The sequence below is a fragment of the Sapajus apella genome, unplaced genomic scaffold (genome assembly GCF_009761245.1).
Source record: "Sapajus apella isolate SASKATOON/1434 unplaced genomic scaffold, GSC_monkey_1.0 scaffold50, whole genome shotgun sequence".
Lineage (NCBI taxonomy): Eukaryota > Metazoa > Chordata > Mammalia > Primates > Cebidae > Sapajus > Sapajus apella.
The window spans coordinates 6,692,345-6,709,691 of NW_022436990.1; the positions used below are offsets into that span (position 1 = coordinate 6,692,345).

Here is a 17,347-nt window from a genome sequence, read left to right on the forward strand (position 1 = left end):
AAAAGGCTCATTGCACAGTGTTTACCGCTTCCCTCGGACCCACTTTTGATTTTACGGTCAGAACTGGGTTCAAACAGCAGCTGTCTGGCAAGGGCAGGTCTGCGGCTCCTCGCAGCTTCCGCGAGCGTCGGGAGTCCTTGGGCTTTGTCTGGGGAGCTTTGGGGAGCAGGGGCTGGCAAGGCGAGGGGGCGCGGAAGGCAGAGAAGTGTCCAGTTCCGTTTCTCGCAAAGAGGAATCCCTTTCCCAGAAGGGGCCCTTGATTAATTTCAAGCACTAGCACACAGTGGTGGCATAATGGGGGGAGTGGGAGGGAAGCAAAATAAGGAGCGTTCGACAGGTCTCCTTAGAATAGTAGCAGGGTGGGTGGGACCTCTCACGCAGGCAGAAGTCCTAGAAAGGGCAGTCCCTTTGGAAAAGACAGACCCAACCAGTGGAGCCGTTCAAGTGGTCACAATTTTCAATTTTCATCATCAACTCTTTCTTGGGTGGTTGGGGGAGGCGTTCATTGGCAATTTATAGGAGGACTCCCCCCACTCCCACCACCAAAATTCAGTTTTCTGCTGTAGAAGAAAGAAGTATTTCTAAGTAATACTCCTTAAAACTATTTGGATTTACTCCTTGAAACGCTTCCTTATTGCTTTGGGTTAATGCAACTTGCAGCTAAACACTTGGGGGATTCTAATTGTTTACATTTAGAAAAAGAATGTGAAAACCATTGCCATCTATGTTTCAATCTGTGTCTTTCCTGGTAGGGGGAGTGTACCAGGCTGATACCATCTTTGCACATATTTGTAATGACTGGATTAATCAATGTATTTATTTTAAAGCTAAATGTTTATAATTTTGTAAAATTCACCCTACAGTAAAACGTTTCCAGTTCAATCTAGACCAGTTGATCCAATACCAATAAAAGCCACATAGGCTTTCAATTTTTCACTCATTTGGAACATTTTCAGCCCACTCCCCTCAAGCCCCAGTGGGTGCTAGCTTAACCATCCAAAGAAGTAAGAATTAATTAAGAGCAGCACATGGCAGGGAAGAAAGGTGAATTTCCTTTCCCCCAAACCTATGACCTGTCCTGGATACAATGCCACATGCAGAGCATTGTTCAGCAAGGGAGCAAGGGAAGACTAGGCAGGTTCAGAGAACAATGTGGAAGAGGGTAGACCACCAGGCAGAGCCACACACCCTAACCAAGGTCCAGAATCCTGGGACTTAAAAACAACACCAGTGTACCTGCTGTAAGTCTGGAGCGTACCTTTGGGTATAGGGTGTCACGAACTCCACTTTTTTCAGTTTCATCACATCCATTGCTACTTTCTTTTCACTGCATTTTTTTCTACATAATTCTACAGCAGTTGGCATTTGGCTTTTAACATCTTTACAAAAAAAGGATTTTAACATCTTAACAAAAAATGGGGAAGCAAAGAAAATACTAAAGTAGATGTCTAGGTTTGAAGAGTTTTAGTAGTTTTAAGAAACTAAGTTATTTTTTCTGGTAAGTCCTTTTATCCACTTTTAGATGTTAACAAACTGGAGCCTCCAGGAATTTATGAAAGGAGTTTTTTTCTGTCTGTTCCATCTCAGGGGTTCTGCTCGGCTTGTTTCCTCCCAGATCCTTTCCTCTTCTAAATTTTTTAAGTCTCCTTTCATGTCCCTGACCTGATAATATTCTAGTTTGTCCCATTTTACCCAAACTCTTCTCTAGCTTCTGGGGGCTTTTTCCTAAGTTTAAGCCACGTGTTTGTACTACATGCTTGGATTCAAGGGAAAACCTCACGACATGGTCTAGGATGGTGACCATAAACCTCAGAGGACCCACTCAACTTACTAGCTTCAAAAGAGTCAAGGCAAAAGGAGGCAAGTTTGTGCCTACGTTTCCTTTGTCATCATGGATCCCTCGGGGCCTCCAGGCTTTGTGCCCCAAGAACCTGTGTTTATTGCATGATGTCAAGTGAATACTAAAGGGAAGAGGAAATGTGAGTGCAGAAAAGAAAATGAATGGGTACTACAGGATAGGGGAGAATTTGGGAAGGTTGGATTAAAAAGTAACTCAAGGCTGAGATTCATCTTGGTCCTTCTAAGTTTTGCCTATGACTCATTTTCATGAAGTGATAACTCATAACCTTTAACTTAGTGTTTCCTTTTAGAGCTCTCCCAGTAGGTGACCTCTATTGATGATAGAGAAAGAAAAGGAGTATTTAATTAGAGTTCAGCTCTTGATTATGGAGAGGATTCATTAAACTATCAGATGTATTTATATGGACTTTAGCAACTACTATCAACAATGCCTGCCATTGGTTCTAGGGGTTGCAAACATGAGTCATAATTCCTCAGAAAATTTTAATATTGATGGTATGTGTTTAAAATTTTTACATATATTGGATACTCTTCAATATCTTGCTACTGATAGAAGTCGAGGCTGAAGAAGCAGAGGGAAGATTGCAAATGAAAAATGCAGCATGATAAATTCTAGACAATTATCCAAACTAAATTAAAAGGAATTATTCATGTAGAAGATCAGAAGAATCCGCTGGTCAGATGGCTATTGAGGCCCTAGTTCTCAACCTCTGATTTAGGAATTTAGAGAAAAACAATCCTGCAGGATCCTTGCTGCAAGCTTCAGAGAAGATCCAGGCCAGAAAGAGACAGTTTGCATGCATGGGTGTGTGTGTGTGTGTGTGTGTGTGTGTGTGTGTGTGTGTGTGTGTGTGTGTGTGTGTGTATCTCTTTGTGGGGTCATCATCTAACGCTCTTTGTGATGCACATTCTAAATTAGGCAAAAGGGATGCATCTTTCAAATGCAGATCATGTTTGCATTAGAAGAGCAATGAGAACACTTGTCAGTTTCAGAACATTTATGTGCTAGAAGTACTGTTAGCAGAAGAGCAGTTTAGATAAATTCAAGACTTTTTTTGCTGATCACAAACATTAAGCTTCACACCTGAAGCCCTCAACCCCCTGCTGTGCTCTAATCCTAGCACCATTCACCCTTAGAGACTCAGAGTGCTGTGCCTCAGCTCTCAAACCTTTGATTGCCCTTAGTTTGAATGCCACCACCTGCAAAAATGCTTTTTTATTCCCTTTGAGCCTCTTGAGAAGGAAGTAAAAATGATAATTCATGACAAACATTAATTAATTGTTTACAAGATGATCTTTTCTTTTTCCAACTTCTGTTCAGCAGACATGTTGAACTGCAGTATTCCACTCTCGACGCCAGAATTCGTCAAGAGTTCTGCATTGTTGTTTCGCACTGAGGCATAGGACTGGCTCAGGCCATTGTTTCTCCAGCTCAAGTGGGCCTGTCTGGTTCGTGTTGGAAGAATGGAGGTGACATGCGTGAGTTCCCGAGTATAAAAGAACTACTGGTTCTAGGAAGAAACAGGAGGTTAGCCACTAATGCAGAGTAAATAAACATTTTTCACCACCTCTTGCTCCATGTGATTTTTAAAGGTCAAGAGCTGCCATTACAATATTTTAAAAGCTTCAAATTACATTTAAAGAACGTATCACTAAACTCACAGAAACCTTATCAGAATTTAGGAACCCACTGTGATTGTTTGGTCCTTGAGTTTATCATCCCACTGGAAGGTGGATTGTAAAAGGAATACAGATGCCCCGTTGTTTCTGATATCCTGCAATTTGTGCAAAGTGAATGCTGCTCAAGTTCTTCCAAATTTCCCTTCAAAATATGGAAAGTGTTAAAGACACTTCAGTTTCAAAATCTTATACAAGCTACATTGCAGGTCAAACATGTAGGGCAGGGAAGAATAAGGCTCTGGGGCCTTTCACGACAAATACGTTCAAAATGCAAAGAGATGTTCATGTTCCCTTGAAACTTCCAAATGTATGTGTGTGAAAGAAAAAGAAGTAAAAGGCTGAGGGAGATTTCTTTTTTACATTAAAGAATAAAAAGCTTACTTCGAGGAAGTGTAGAGTAACAGCAGAAAGACTTCCTCAGCAACTGAGGTTTTCAGATTTCAAATTAGGAGCCCTTAGATCACGGCTGCTAGGCTAAAAATCAATTCTATATTTTCTGAGTTAATACTAAGGATTGCACTTAACAGACATGGAGACTAATAAGGTATGCAGAAGGAGTAAAAGCAGCGCACACACACAAATTCAGGCCTTAGTTTTGGCCATGATCCAGCACAATGATGTTTCAACCAGATTTGAAAAAAAAAAATCAATAACATCTGTGGTATAATGGTTAATTAAAGCAGCTCTTCAGCAGAGCTCAGGAGGAGAGGCTCAGCCTGAAATTCAGACAGCTGAAGCTTGATTATCAGGAAAGAATGCTTTTTTAGCTATGAGTGGATAGGCCAAAAGCTGCAATGTGCCGAAATGGGGAGAAAAATTGCTTTTATTTTAACTTTCTTTAAGTAATCAATACATGCTTTTCACCTGCATTAGGACACTGCTCAGCTCCAAAGCCTGTTACTCCACTTCAGCATAAATTCTAGCTACTGTCTTTTAAAGCTTCAGTTTAAAAAGGAGCCCCCATCCCCTGTAAAGCAAAAGAAAAGAATATGCAGGTTTGGGTGCATGTTCTTGAGACCAGTTAAAGCTCAGGCTATAGGATGGTCCAAGGGGTTTAATCCATAAGCCATGTGCCAAGCTGACCCGACATTGGGGTACACAGAGGTCAGAGCCAGACTACTAAGGCTTCACAATAGATCTGCTAAAAATTCTAAAGGAAACTGAAGAGCAAGGTCAAATTTCCCACTGCTTTTCATCTTCCTATTGTTTTGAGTAGTGCGCAAAGGATGTTTTCTTTACCTTTTCGAGGGCAAAGCTCAATAAATCAACAATGATGCCTCTTGCAAGGTTAGTAGGTGACTTTTCAAAAGAAAAAAATAATTGGTAACACGTCATCTATTTTCTTAACACTTTGCTTTGGCTTCTATTTCTGATATTGTTCCTGGACAGTGGAATCTGTGTATTCACATCATCATGGTCAAATTTCAAGATGCATTTGTAACATGATATTGCCCCCTCTAGATACACTAGTCCTCCTATAGCATATGGTTAGTCAATTGGTCATTTATTTTTTCGTTCAGCAAGTTTTTCTTCAGTGCCAAGCATGTGCCTATCACTATGCTGGGTGGCTTCTGCTGTAGGAAGCTCATAGCTTGTTAGAGGGCTGTGTGCTTGTGAACAAATAGTTGCAAACACAGTGGGAAAACAGCTCAAATAGAAGTGTCTAAAATGGCTAAACATTTTGAAGGCCCCCCACCCCCGCCGCCCCGAGTCAACTGCACTTGGGAAGAGACAGAGTGAAGGTTAGGGAGTGTCAACAGAAAATCTTCTTGGAGTGAAATCGTGGAAAATAAGTGTCTCCAGGAAGACAAGGAGAGAAGGACAGAGAAGGCATTCAAAATTTACATATACTTATGTGAATTATAAGTATCAATTCAGAAGAATATATATGAAAGAAGTGATATAAATATCTTATAAAATCTTCTGAATTAATCTTTTTAAAATTGATACATAATAGATATATGTGTTTTCAGGGTATAAATGACATTTTGATGCATTCATATAACATGTAAAGATCAAATCAGAGTAATTGAAATATCCATTAACTTAAACATTTATGTTTCTCCTAGGAACATTCGAATTATTCTCTATTAGATTGGTCATTACTTTTATCACATCATTTTGCCATTACCTGAAAAGTTAATATAATGTGATTTTAATATCACATTAAAAGTCATGGCAAATGGTGCAATTACTTTTGCACCAATGTAACAGCTATTTTGAAATGTACACCAGAGTCACCCTACCGATCTATCAAACACTGAGTCTAACTGTATATTTGTACTCATTAATCAGTCTCTTCATACCCTTTTCTCTCTGCCCTTCCCAGACTTTGATAACCACCAATCTACTCTACCTTTATGAACTCCACTTTATTTGCTCTCATATGAGTGAGAACATGCAATTTTTGTCTTCCTATGCTTAGCTTATTCACTTCACATAATGAACTCCAGTTCCATCCATATTGCTACAGATATATTTTACACCATCTATCCTCATTTTAAGAAACATCAGGATCACAGATTCCAACACCTTCCTTTATAGCTATCACAATCAAGTAGTTCTGTCCTTCCTCTGACCACACTATCACTGGAGGTTGAAATTCACTGGTATCTTCTCTTCTCTAAAACATAGCAACTTTGCCTTTTCCTCAGGGATCCATTTTTTCATCCTATGACTTTTCTTTTAATCAGTTTCTGGGCCCTTTCCAGATTCTCCCTCTTTCTCCATCATTTCAAAACGTGAAGTAGATTTAAAGGAGCCAAGAAGCTGGTCTGCCCATCAGTCGTCTCTACTCTAAAGTATAATTTAAAAGAACTAATAATAATGCCCAACACTTTTCATCTTAAAAATATTGGTCTTTGGGTAAAATCCTGCACCCCCACCTACTATATGATCATGGGCAAGTAATGGGATTTCTCTGGGCTTCAGTTTTCCATCTAAAAAATGGACATAAAAACAATAACTGCCTCATAAGGCTATAATGTGGATTCAGTGAGTTAAATTTATAAGTGTTTAGAGCAGTGCCTGGCACAGAAAAATTGCTGTCAGTGATTGTTGAATAAATCATAGTTACCAGCACCTATTTTGCACAAGATTCCCTGAGGCTTTGTGTTCCCACCCAAATCTCATCTTGACTTGTAATCCCCATAATTCTCATAATTCCCACCTGTCAAGGGAGAGACCAGGTGGAGGTAATTGAATCATGGGTGACCGTTTCCCCCAGGCTGTTCTCATAATGGTGAGCGAGTTCTCACGAGACCTGATGGTTTTATAAGGAGCTCCTCCCCCTTTCCGGGGTAGTTCTCCTTCCTACTGCCTTGTGGAGAGGGTGGTTTTCTTCCCCTTCACCTTCTGCTATGATTATAAGTTTCCTGAGGCCTCCGTAGCCATGCTAAACTGTGAGTCAATTAAACCTTATTCCTTTATACATTACTTAATCCTTCCCTGCTTTGATATAGATCAATTCTGAACCATCATTTTAAGTCTGATTTTTGTCCTTTAATGTATTAGCAACTCATATGTAAAGCCAATTATTTACTTCCAATTTTTTATTTTGTTTTCTATGTCTTAAGATACTTTTTAAATCATGTTACCAGGTTTTCTTTCTTAGCAAAGGAGTGATGTTGCCTTTACATTTCTCTGTGTTAAGTCTAAGGTTTTATATCTTGAGGACTGACTTTCCATTCTTGCATTTGTTTTCCTGGCTTGTCTTTGTGCTCTTCCCTGGTAAGTTAGTGTAATTTCAACTGTTACAGCAATTTAGCACCTTGTATTTAATTCTTCTCAAAATAAGGTAGGTTTAAGTAATTAAATTTAAAGTGCAAATATTTTGAGCAACCATCAGTGTAGGTACCATTCTCTCTGTTGGGAATACACAGATGTGATGTGTATTGGTGCGGCTTTGTTTCTGCCACTATCGACAGAAACTTAACTACGTGGCTTAAACACATTCAGGTTTATTCTGTTGCACAAATTAAGAATGAAGTTGGCTCAGGATGATTCCAAAGAATCATCAAACTCAATGTCATTTATGTCCCATTTTGGTTTTCACCCTCAAGGTTATCTTGTGGTCCAAAACTGCTGGTGAAACATCAGCTGCCACCTGTATCCCAGGCTACAGGATGAAAGATTGAAGGATTTTTTCTCAGAACTCTCAACAATTCTGCTTATATCCTGTTTGCCAGAACTTAGTCACATACCTAGCTGCAAGGAAGGCTGGGAGACATAGACTTAATTCTGGTGCCACTTATCCAGCCAAAAGTCAGGTTTGTGGTGCTGAGGAATGAGAGAATGAATTTCAGTGTCCAACTAGCAGTCTCTGCTACAAAATGGTTTAAGGCAATGAGGAGCTCAGTGTTTGGTGGTAATGACAGACAATTACAATCTAGTGAAATAAGTGCTGATGAGTTTTACATAAAGTTATTGGTATCGTCTTTTTATTTCTATTCATTGATATGATTTACTCTTCATAAAGGTCGTCTTACTCCTTTGTGCTTCCTGCTTCCATCCCCACTCCCATAGGCTGAACAAGCACAGTGAAATGTAGTTTTATCAGATTTCCCAAAGGACAGTCTCCATTGATTCGCACGAACTTATGAAAATGTGTGTCTCACCTACAAGTCACAAAATCACTGAAGGGTAGAGAGTAGGCCTTGGTTATTTTTATAAAGAGATTGTGCTTGGCTTGGGGGCTGCTTAATGATCGCTGATAGGATGATTTCCTGCGCTTGAAAAAGTGTTTTTTAAAGACCATTCGGTTCCTCTAGGCTTCTTTGCCACTGAAGAAGAATGTCCACTTCAGATATATCTACCAATGTAGAATGACTTCCCTGAAGTTTTGGTCTCATTCTGTTTACCAAATAGCATGTAACTTTAGGCATATCCTTTAGCTTCTCTGGCCTGCATTCTCTTAAATATTCCTATCTTGTTATTTTGAGCATGGGTAAAAAATGAAAGTGATATGAAAATATTTCATGTTTCTCTAAAGACCTTATAAATCATAATTACAGAATTTTTTTCCCTTTGGCAAAGAAAAAGTTGTGTATACATATACAGTGCAGATTTTTAAATAGGAATAATACCATCCCAGTGAAAATCAAATGAATAGATTAAAAAATGCTTTGAAAATATTAAGTAATGTTTGTGTAATATGTTTTTTGTCTGTTTATGTAAACACAGAAGGTTATATTTTGTTGATTGCATTAATAAGTTTCATTCCAATTCACAATGAGTGTAAAGGAGGTAGCTTCTCCTCTGGTAGTTAGGGAGGAAATGTATACACACGAAACTACTGGGAAAAATTTCATTGCAGTATATAAGGTTAGGCATGAGAAAGGGGTTTAGGTTGTGCAGAGAGGCAGTTCATAAATGTTCCAACACATATGAAGAATAATTCATTCAATAGTTATCAGTAGGAAATAATGGGAAAGCAGTAGGCAGAATTATAAAGCTAGAATGAATTAAATAATAAAGCAGTGGTGATATTGACACAATGTAAAATCTTGCTGCTTGAATATTCAAAACCTGCAGGTCAGATAAACTCTATCACTGAATTTGTACACTTCTAAGTGAAATGCATTTAATTTTTATTTTCTGGATTCACTTCACTTGAGCGAACACTAAAATAGACTCATGGCCATTAGCTAGCAACATCATCAGCTAAGTGATACCTATTGCAGAGAGAATTTCAACCTTTTATCAGTGTTTTGTTTTAGAGGTTTAACCAATATACACTAAATACACCATCAGAAGAACGAATAGTAATGCCTAGCACTTTTCAACTCAAAAAGCATTTTATGCACATTAACAAATTAATTCAAATAACTCAGCAAGACAAACAGTATACAAAATAATCCCCATTTTACAGAAAGGGAAATAAGGCTAAATTACTTAAGGGAATATTCACATCAGAGAAAGGGAGGGGTCGAGATGATTGCATCCACAGTGAAATCAAAGAAGCTCTTATATTCCCAAAATGTGTTCTGGATACTGTATCTTTTATTTCTGAAATGCTCTTTTACTGTTAGACTAGGTTGTGGAAACAAACTCAATAGTGACGTATCTGACCTAGAACAAGTAATAAGGACTGCTGTGCTGTGCCTAGCTCATTGCTAATTATCTTTGGGTATCACGAATATATTGACTTGTGATCACCTGTCATCTTTATCATTTATTAATAGTCTCTTGTTCTCAATTTCATCATATGTAAAGTTTGCAGAATAGCTTTATACTTGCCTATTAAGCATATATACTTACCTTATATTCTCATATGAGATAAAGGATGTGAATGTTTGAAAACTCAAGTAACTCCATTTCAAATGTCTTCTGCCTAGCACACTCTGATGTATTCACTCCCAACTCCCCTAAAGGCAAAGAAAACCTCACATTAAAACTAACAACTCTGCCAACATCATGGAAAAACTTTTTTACTAACTACAAGACTAACAAAGCTGGAATTAGGAAAATAATAATCAGCCTATGTTAATTCTCAACAGAATAGTGCCTGTTCACCTGTGGCCAACATTTCTGATTGGCTTATACAATAGCTATACCCAAGCACCCTCTCCTTTGCCCCAGAAAGGCTTGCTTTCCAGACATTCTAGTGCAGCCCCCTCCTCCTTCCTCTTGCCTTGAATGTGAACGTGAGAGTGCAGCCATTTTGAGACCATGTGGGAACATGTGGATGAAAATCCAACACTAAGGATGGCAGAGTAGAAAGATGGAAATTGGTAACAGTAGAATCTCTAGGCAATCCTGAAGTTGCCTTCTTCCAGACCTGATGGGTAAATAATGTTGCTACAGTCTATTCAACTGTTGACCTTTCTGTTACTCATAGCTGAAAGTGTTCCTAACAGAAATACCATGCTGAAGATGGTGGGAAGGTACCGTGTTTCACCACAACTATCTCCTCTCTGGCTTGGGACGAAGACCTAGCTGCTTTCCACTTCTGTGCAGCTTTCCACTTCTGTGCAGATGCTGCATTTTAAAGTAAAACATTTGTATTTCTCTGATTACAAAAGCATCAATGTACATTGTAGAAAATAAAGAAAGTTGGAAATACACAAAGGAAAGATGAAATAACCCATAATCTCACCAGCCAGTGATAATAACCATTAATATTGTACTACATATTTTTCTATGCATAAATATACATATATTAAATTTTAAAATGAATTTGAGATAATGCTGTATGTACTAGTTTACAGAAATCTTTTTCTACTTTTCACTATTTTTCATATTTTCTATGTATTTAGATATCTATCACATTATCTTAATGGCTATATGGTATTTTACTATGGAAATATCATTTATTTAATCAGTATTCTATTAGTCATACAGACTATTTCTGAATTTTCACTGTCACCAACCCCAAACAAAACTATTTACATGTGTCCAAGATTTTTTTTTTTAAGACAGAATCTCGCTCTGTTGCCAGGCTGGAGTGCAGTGGTACATCTAGGCTCACTGCAATCCCCACCTCCTGGGTTCAATTCTCCTGCCTCAGCCTCCCCAATAGCTGGGACTACAGGCATGTGCCACCATGCCTGGCTAATTTTTGTATTTTTAGTAGAGACAGGGTTTTACCATGTTGGCCAGGATGGTCTTGATCTCTTGACCTCATGATCCACCCACCTCAGCCTCCCAAAGTGCTGGGATTACAGGCGTGAGCCATTGCGCCCAGCCCGAGACATGTTCTTGAAAGTAGAATTGCCAGGTGTGGTGGCTCACGCCTGTAATCCCAGCACTCTGGGAGGCCGAGGTGGGCGGATCACGAGGTCAGGAGTTCAAAACCAGCCTGGCCAACATGGTGAAACCCCGTCTTTACTAAAATATAAAAAATTAGCCTGGCATGATGGCACATGCCTGTAGTCCCAGCTACTCAGGAGGCTGAGACAGGGGAATCACTTGAACCTGGGAGGTGGAGGTTACAGTGAGCCGGGATTGTGCCACTGCACTCCAGACTGGTGACAGAGTAGGACTCCATCTCAAAAAAAAAAAAAAAAAAAAAGGTAGAATTACTGTGGTCAAAAGAAGCACTTACTCACTTTTAAGGCTTATAACGCCATTTCTAAATGGTATTTCAAATCCATGGCTATAATTTGTACTCCTGCTAACAGTGTAATAGGGATCTATTTCCCTGAAGCCTGGTATACATTTGGAGGAAGCCAAAATACTGTCCCACATTGACCCCATATTTCCTTAACTGTTCACATCCTGAAATAGCTTTTCCAAGAAATCAATCAGAAACAAAGTGGGGATGTGGGAGATTAGCAGGGGAGCAAGGGGCTTGGCAAATGCACTCCCTGCTGGTAAACAGTCAAGGCTGAGGCAGAGTGGGCCGGGGGTTGTGCAGCAACAGCCCTCGCTGCAGCGCACAGATACTTGTGTGTTTCAGAGTTTTGGAGTGTCGGCAAATCAGGATGCAGAGTGTTAGAAGATCCCATCTCAGTGTATTGCAGTCAAAATAGGGCCACTGCTTTGAATAAAAAAATGATATCAAAAATACTCTCCCCATTCTTTGTTTCCCCCCAGTAAAAAGATAGCATTTTCTATGGGGAATTTAAAAAAATGGACTCAGATTTCTGCTCTTCAAAGTACATACCAAAATTATATATACAAAGTGGGGACAAGGTTAGTGTCTACATGGGTCGTACTTGGTTCGGAACCGAGTTGTCTTTCATATGTGAAACTATTAGAAACTTAGATCCAAAGTATATTATGGTGCTACTCCAGTAGTGATGCATCCAAAATATATGAACATGCAATACATATTGTAATATATACCTAGAATCATCTTTATTGATGAGAAATCTAAATTCCATCAATGACTTCTATTACCAAAGATTTTTTTTGGCCACATATTGGTACTTAACTAAAAGCAGGAGACATTAATGCAGTTCACAGATCTGGAAACTGTTAACTCAGGACTTCATGGGAGGTGTTTATGCCAAGCTCCCAGGCACAGAAACCATGTTTCTGAGCTGGCAGGGGGTCCCTCTCCACCAGAAGACTGCATTTTATAGTTCCCAGACAGGCAGACTTATCCAGTTAAGCATAGTAGGCAGAATGCCTATGGCACACAGTACTCTTAGGAGACCACAGACATGTTAATTTTAATTTTTTTTATACTTCAAGTTCTGGGATACATGTGCAGAACATGCAGGTTTGTTACATAGGTATACATGTGCCATGGTGGTTTGCTGCACCCATCAAACCGTCATCTACATTTGGTATTTCTCCTAGTGTTACCTCTCCCCTATCCTCCCCCACAGCCGGCAGGCCCCAGTGTGTGATGTTCCCCACCCTGTGTCCATTTGTTCTCATTGTTCAACTCCCACTTATGAATGAGAACATGTGGTGTTCGGTTTTCTATTCCTGTGTTAGTTTGCTGAGAATGATGGTTTCCCACTTCATCCATGTCCCTGCAAAGGACATGAACTCATCCTGCTTCATGGCTGCTAATTTTTTTCAAATCAGAAAAAACATGAGTTCAAACTAGTTGATAGTCATAGCAATGTAGTCATAACATTCTTAGTTTTTATGATTTTTTTTTCCCCTAGAGACAGAGTCTTACTGTCACCCACGCTGAAGTGCAGTGGGGTGATCATGGCCCACTATAACTTCAAACTCCTATGTTCAAGAGATCCTTCTGCCTCAGCCTCCTGAGTAGTTGGGACTATAGGTGTGTACCACCAATCCTGATTATTTTTTGTAGATAAAGGGTCTCATTATGTTGCCCAGGCTAGTCTCAAATTCTAAGTGATCCTCTGGCCCCAGCCTCCCAACACACTGGGGTTACTGGTCTAGCCACCACGCCTAGACTAGCTGTTGTTGTTGTTTTTTAAATGGAAGAAGATAGAAGTGTCTGGCCTAGCTGGAGAAACGAGCCCTGACCAGCCAGGCAAAAGCCGCAGCCCTCCAACTCAGTCTGGTTCCCAATCTTAGCAACCTTCCTTTTCCACTTAACTAGAATCCCTGAATTGACAGCTGCCATTTCAGTCTACTCTTGTATCAAAGACTAATCCCTCTTCCAACCCCAGGCGGGTCCCTGAGGAAAAGGGCTCTGAGAAGGAACCTAAGGAAACTAAAAACGTATGCGTGACCACCCAGCAAAGTATAGGTTGAGTATTCCTGATCCAAAAAGCCGATATCCAAAATGCTTTAAAATCCAAAACTTACAGAGCACCAGCATGATGCTCAAAAGGAAATGCTCACTGGTGCATTTCAGACTTTCATTTTTCAGATTTGGGATATTCAACTGGTAAGTATAATACAGATAATACAAAATCCAAAAACATCTGAAATCTGAAACACCTCTGGTCCCAAGCATTTGGGATAAGGGATACTCAACCTACACTTCTCCAGCTGAATGCCACATTCTTTCTACTATATAACACTGGTACCGAGGGCTGAGATTTGGTTTTGCAATTCTTTAAACTTCACATAGTACCCACTTGATAAATATTAGATGTCTGGCTAGCTGGGTACATAGATGAATGGATGGACAGATGGGAATGCTAAGGATCAGAAGCCATCTTCAGATGCCTAAATTTTAAACACCTAAGACAAAGATCAACAAAATTTTTAAGCCCCATGGTAAATATCTCAAGCTTTGCAGGCCACATGGTCTCTGTTGCAACTATTCAACGCTGCTATTGTAATGTGAAGAAACCATACACAACATATAAATGAATGTGACTGCATTCCAGTGAAATTTCATGGACACTGAAACTTGAATTTCATTTAAATTTCACATCATGGAATATTATTTTTTCAGCCACTTAAAAATAAACAACATTTTTAGCTCTCAGCGTTGACCAAAAACAGGCAGTGAGCCAGAACTGACCCGCAGGCTGTAGTTTGCTGACCTTTGACCTGACCTATAGGGTGGGATTGTCTGGGAAAGGCTTGCTGCAAATGAAAAGGCCACAGTTGCTACTGAGGAAGCAGAGTCATTGGAACTGCCTCCCCATCACTCTTACGGGCTTCGGCACATCTGCCAACGCTCCTCACCACCTAGACCACTGAATCAAGCTTTAAACTTCTACATCGACAAAATTAAAACCTATCATTCTACACATTCCTGCCTTTTGCAGAGATTTTGGCCTTTATCATTCCAAGAATCTTGATCTATCCAGGCCCAATAGATTTGATGTTCTGCCATCATTTTCAACTCGGCAGGTTTAATCTGAAACTCATTACCTTTCCTTTAATGTGGCCTCCCCATATTTTGTAAGCCACTCAGTTTCAAAACTTCAGGCATCTTTGAATTTGCCTCCTTCACCCTCCAGATCTGGTTTTCACTTCGTGCTATATATTTGACCACCTCGTCCCAGAACTGAGGCAGGGTCTGGTAAGAAGAGAACAGTCCTGGGTTGTAGACCCAACCCTGACACAAACTGGCCAGATCTCTGAAGTCTGAGTTTAGACTCACTTTAAGGATGCTGTGAGAATTCAGAGAAGAGGCTGGGCATGTTGGCTCATAACCTGTCATCCCAGTATTTGAGGAGGCTAAGGTGGGAGGATCGCTTTAGCCCAGGAGTTCGAGATCACCCTGGGCAACAAAGGCGGAACCTCATCTTTTCAGAAAATTAAAAAATCAGCTGGGTATGGTGGTGCATGCCGGTGGTCCCAGCTACTCAGGAGGCTGAGGTAGCAGGATCACTTGAGCCTGGGAGGTAGAGGATGCAGTAAGCTGTGATCACACCACTGTACTCCAGCCTAGGTGACAGGGTGGTGAGATACTGCCTCAAAAATTAAAAAACAATTCAGAGAAGAGTTGTATCCTTGTGAACTGAGTGTTCAGGAAACACGACATGCAGTTGCAGGGACCTTGAATAGAAGCTCGATTGATCACTGCTGTGTGGCGTATATATTTAGGATGGTCAGCCTTCCAATTATCGAACTTCTCTTCTTCAGTGCCTTTTTTCACTCCAATCAGATCTTAACGTTATCTACGTATTCTAAGCAGGGATCCACTTAAAAAATGTAGCTGTGCCGTTTAGCACCAGTTATTCACTAAATACAAGAGTTTAAGAATTTCTCCTTTTGACTGAAAAGGAATGTACAATTCTTTTGATTTATAGCCTGTCTGAAATGAAGGAGACCAGGCTGGCAGCAAAAGGAGGTAATTTAACCAGAATTCCTGTGCTCTGTACTTGAGTTATAAACAGAGTCTTCATAAGGGCCTTATGCACTTTTAAACTCTAATAAATCAGGTTGTGTGTGTTAGAGAAACAATCTGTAAATGGCACTCAAAAGTAAATGTATTAAAGTTTAGGACAACTTCATTACACAATTGCACACAATATGTACTCGTTTTAGATCCTGTGACAAATGAAATATGGCCAGCAGAATTGAAGTTCATGATGGCTTTGAGAAGAAAATTGAATTTGCCTTTAAATTCCATTTACAGTTTACTACCATGTCTACCTCATATGCTTTTGAAGTTAAGTTTTAAAGTGGCATAGACTTTATAAAAATCCTGTGCTTGAACTCGGTGATAAGTATAGTTAGAACATCATACCATCTCTTAGCAAAGATAATATACCTACCTACTTTGGTTGCTTTTAAAACAGCTTCAGAAATAGAAAATACAGTAAGTTTCCAGTTAGTATAACTCAGTAAACAAGTCTAAAATAGAAGAAGTCTAGTTCCAAGTTGTGCCAATCAATATCTTGGCTGAGAGATTGAGGAAAATCAGGTCTTGCTCCTGGCCTTTAGATTTTTTTATCCTGTGCTAAAAATAGGATTATATGGGCCACCAATTCATGGTCACATGGTTTTTATAAGCCTGTGTGTGTATACACAAGAAAAGGAGAGATTCTCTGTATTTTTGTAGTTAAAAGTCTGTTCCATTGTATCTCAATATGGGGACAAATCACTAGAAAAAGTACAAAGCAAATGGAGTGTTACTATTTTCTGCTTGTTCCCAAAAAGAGGAGATTGCAAAATTAAAGTCCACAAGTCTACCAAAAAAATCTGGGTGTGTGCATTTGAGAGGGAGAACAAGAATGAGGTTTCTCTTGCACTCCTTGCTGAATACATAGAGCCGAGACCTGGGACAGAATTACACAACTTGCAGAGTGTTTTGGCTGGTCTCTGTGTGCTTTATGAAGTAATTCATTTCCTGTATTTGGTCAAGATAGAGGAAAAATTGGGCAGGTACAAATTTGATGTGGCTTTTGATTAGAATAGTTTATCAGATAAGTAGGTAAGATTTCATGATGAGGATGAAGGGCATTTTAACACTTAAGACCAAGACCAGCCAGAAAAAACTGGTATAATCTCAAAGTGTCCATATTCCCAGCCTCCACTTTGGGAAATCTTTTCTCCACCCCTCCTACTTTCCTGGAGGGGCAACAAGTGTTCTTTCGCACAACCTGCTTCATAAGGGAATCTGATAAACATCTTGACACTGAGTTGAAAGTTGCTATTAACTCCCCTGGTGGTATTATATTTTAGCAGAAGCCTAGCTCAAGAAATAAGCTTCTAATGGAACAATTTCAGGCAACCTGGAGTTGAAGGATTGAGGGCACATGAATGCAAAGGGGCAGGGAGGCTTCTGAAGGTCCTGACACTGTGGTGTAGGGTGTCCTCCTCCCAGGCAACTCCTCACTCAGCAGCCAGGCTTGACCTGAAGTTAGTCAAAGGCTGCATGTAGAGTTTTGAAGATAACCTGGAAAGGCAGATTTTTAGGTGATGGTGCTGGGCTTTAATATTTGGAAAAATGGGATGACATTGCTCCTCTGAGTTTGTGTGTGTGTGTGTGTGTGTGTGTGTGTGTGTGTGTGTGTGTGTGTGT

At 39.8% G+C, this 17,347-nt stretch overlaps 1 long non-coding RNA gene across 4 annotated transcripts in view; it reads right to left on the minus strand.

The window, feature by feature from the left end:
* Window positions 1–439: 439 nt before the first annotated feature.
* Window positions 440–17,347, minus strand: part of LOC116526254 — a 43,855-nt gene continuing 26,947 nt past the window's right edge. Inside the window, exons 1-4 of one of the 4 annotated variants that reach the window (XR_004258067.1) lie at window positions 9,799–10,051; window positions 4,405–4,507; window positions 3,552–3,682; window positions 440–3,306 (exon numbers count right to left, since the gene is read on the minus strand). This is a non-coding gene — a long non-coding RNA (uncharacterized LOC116526254). Of the gene's footprint in view, window positions 3,683–4,404; window positions 4,508–9,798; window positions 10,066–17,347 lie in introns of those variants that run through there. The other 3 variants (XR_004258068.1, XR_004258065.1, XR_004258066.1) reach the window with 3 other exon arrangements.